The following is a 3665-nucleotide window of genomic DNA, read 5'->3' as shown; positions in this document are numbered from 1 at the left end:
CTTGCTTTTCTAGAACCATGATACCCTCCCATCAACAGGTGGAGTCTGAGTCCCCCCTCCCCCATCCTGGGTGGGACTTTGTAATTACCTGCATGAACAGAATGAGTCAGGCATGATGCTAATTGTCTTCTGAGGCTGGGTCATCAAAGGCCATACAGCTTCCACCTGGGATGCTTTCCCTTAGAACCCAGCTGCCGAGCTGTGTGCAAATCCAAACCAGCCCATGCCAGAGGCTACATGGGGAGGCTCACGGGGAGAGGAACCGAGGCCCCCAGCAGATGACCAACATTATCCCCCAGCCCCCAGCCTCTGAGTCTTCCCGAGGAGGGCCCAGACAACACAGAGCAGAGACAAGCTGTCCCCGCTGTCTGAATTCCTGACCTGCAGAATCTGTAAGCATAATTATTGTATTTTTTTTAGGTTACTAAGTCATGGGAAAATTCGTTCCACCGTTTATGATAACTGGGACAGCTGGGTCGAGGGGCAGGAGGCGTTCGGGCGCATATTGGGGGCTCAGGGCAGTATCAGCCTCCTCTCAGATCTTCTGTTTTGGGTCAGAATCCCAACCAATAACTGGCATTGGTTTGAGAGTACACGGCAGCTGGTCTCACTCTCCTGCAAATTCTTAAAACTTTGTTTTTGGAACCATTCCCTTGAAGAATTCATAAATTCATTTTACACATATTTATTGAGTGCCTAAGCCGTTAGGCACCGTTCCTAACTTCAGCCAGAAAACAAATTACCTTATAAGTAAATACATAATTACAGATTGAGATAAATGCTCTGGAGGAAATACGCCGGATGCGGATGCTAAGAGAGTATAACCGAGGGTCTAGATTTTGTTTGGGGTGTTGACGAAGCCTCTCTCAGGAAGTGAGATTTCTCTCCCCCTCTCTCTCCCCCTCTCTCTCCCCCTCTCCCCCCCCCTCTCCCCCCCCCTCTCCCCCCCTCTCCCCCCCCCCCCCGCCGCCTTCTCCCCTTTTCTTTCCAAAACTTACTTCTTCCAAGCCGTGGAAGGTTTTATAATACACTTTAGAAAGTTAGCAAAACGAGATTTCGTACTGAAAAAGATAGCCGGACCCACATATACTAAAAAGCATTTACTCGTAAGAAACCAGAAATCATTGGGGTTTTTTTCTGGGTGACCCATGAAAACTAGGGACTCCGCCATCCCTCACCCCAGAGAGTGCCGGGACGGTGCCTACGTATCAAATTTGTCATTGAGTTTTAGGAGCGTGGTTGACTGGTATGGTATGTGGCTGGCCTCAGCTGTAATGATTTCTCCAGAAGCTCAAGCGCAGTAGTGAGACGGCTCCAGGGAAAGAGAAGAAGGGAGGTTGCGGGGAGGCTGGGGAATTGCACCTGGAAAGTCCGGGGAGCAGGGACTGGGTTGCAGGCTGGGGGCGAGAGAATGAGGGGCAGGGCAGGTCCCCATCACAGCCACCGTGCTGTGCTCTGTGTCTGTCACTGCATAGGAAGATGGGCCGAAATTGCTATTTCCAGCAGCCTCCGCAGGGAAGGGGGTAGCTCTGAGACCATTCCCAAGGCTCTTGATTTCCCTATGACTGGAGAATGCGGGTTCCTCTGGAGATGGGGTCGGGGTCTTTCCATCTGCTGCCTTTTCACAGGGCTGTCCTGGCTGTGGTGGCATCTGTCTGGTCCATCAGCATTAAGCTCACACACAGCCTCTTCTATGTGTAGTTCTCCATGGGCTTGAGAGTAGACATTGGTGGGTCACTCCATCTTCTCCACCACTAGCTGTACCTGCGCCTCGGCTGCCGCCTGCATTCGCACAGCCTGGTTCATCAGCCCCCAAAGATGCTCACTCAACGTCCCTTGCAGGGACCGGGGTGGTCATTAAACAACACACAGCCAGACCTCAGAGCCGCAGCCCTGCTTCACGATACTGTGAGGAACATCCGGGTCTCCCACGGCAGACAGGAGGTACCTCTCGGGTCTACATCCCGGGCCTTGCTGCTGACTCACTCCATCCAGGTCTGTTCCCTGCTCTGATTATTCCCTCCCCCAAGATACAGAGGCCAGACTTACAAATGGGTGATCATTGTGGACACGCCCACCCCTAACTTTGTTGGGGGCCACGACAGGAGTACACACAGAAGCCCCCATTCTGTACCTCTAAATATTTCAAAACTAAAATCAACCTTCCCGAAGTATGTTGACAAATGTAACTTCACAGTGATGTGAAAAGCCAGGTGTGAATTTCGAATTCTTGGATTCCGCAGCGTTCTTCACTAGAGCACAGCTGGCTCCTGGGCCCCCTCTGCCCGTTCCCGTTCCACACTGGGAGGGGCCTGGTGCACCTAAATGCTCGCCCTCCGACCCACCTGGTCCAGTGCTGTCCACTTTCTGCCCCCCCCTAATCCCCCTGCAAACAGTCACCCCTGGGCCACCTAAGGGGGGTGTGAACGGATGGCAGTGTGTGCCCTTGGGAGGACAGACAAGGGGAGGAGGCCTGGGCAGTCCCTGGTAGTGAACTTAGGGCTGTCTGGAGGGGAATTCTGGGGTCCCAGGATCCCAGAGCATGTCCAGAGGGGAGAAGAGACTCCAGGAGCGTGTCCCTTTGGCCCTGTGGATGCCTTGCCTCATGGGCAGGGGTGTGGCCAGAGCAGGGACCTCTAGAGCATGGGACGCAGGCCAGGGGCCTTGATTGCCCAGTTCTAAGGGTACTTCTTATCCTAGAGAGCAGACTAAGTCGTGCTCGGTAGAATTGCTCTGTGTCCTTCGAGCTGTCACTCGTTTCTTTTTCCGTCTTCCTGTGCAGCTACTAGGAAACTTCATTTGGGCTCTTCACCTGTCTGGTACCCATCCTTCCAAGGGTGACATTTGAAATATTTCACTGCCGTATAGGACAGACAACGACCAATCAGAGCAGATGCCTTCCCAGTGCTGAACCGGGGTTCTTGAGGTCCTCTGCTGGGCTAGGTATTGACCCTCCTGTTGCTAGGTCATAGGGAGATAGAGGAGGGGTCAGGGCCACAAGGAGGCACATTGGGGGTGAGGGTTGGGGAAGGGGTCGCTTATCATCAGTATGGAGATATTTCACTATTATAACAACAGTGCTGCCATACTCGTGAATATCAACTCTGCCTTCTCCTTGTCTTCCTTGGATTTTATTAGGGGCAGCATTGTGTGCAGGTAAAAGACTACATCCCCAGCTTTGCTTGAAGCTTAGAAGTGGCTCATAATAATAAGGGCAAGTCTTCAAAGGGGTTCTTTTAACTGGGAAGAGTCCCCTTTGCCCCTTGCTCTTCTCTTTCTCCCTAAACCTCTCCTTCCTGTGATGATGATGGCTGGAGCTCCAGCAGCTATCTTGTGACATTGAGGGTGGAAGCCCCATGCTCAGGAAAGTAAAGCAAAAATATAGAAGGAGCTTGGGACCCTGATGACTGTAGAACTGCCATACCAGCCCTAGACTGCCTACTGCTCGACTCTTTTTTATGAGAGAGGATAAACTTCAAGTTTGTGTAAGCCTCTGTAGTTAGATCTCTGTTATTAGTATTTAAATTTGATTGCTAACTCATTTCAGTTCCAGTCCTCAAGGCCTGTGTCTCCAGGGTCAGGGATGTGGCCGGAAAAGGAATCTTCATTTGGCATGTGTCTTCCATGGGCTAGATGTGTTTTGTCAGCTAATCCTTAAACCATTC

This window comes from Kogia breviceps, chromosome X (assembly GCF_026419965.1).
Source record: "Kogia breviceps isolate mKogBre1 chromosome X, mKogBre1 haplotype 1, whole genome shotgun sequence".
Lineage (NCBI taxonomy): Eukaryota > Metazoa > Chordata > Mammalia > Artiodactyla > Physeteridae > Kogia > Kogia breviceps.
Note: the sequence above shows the minus strand (reverse complement) of the source record.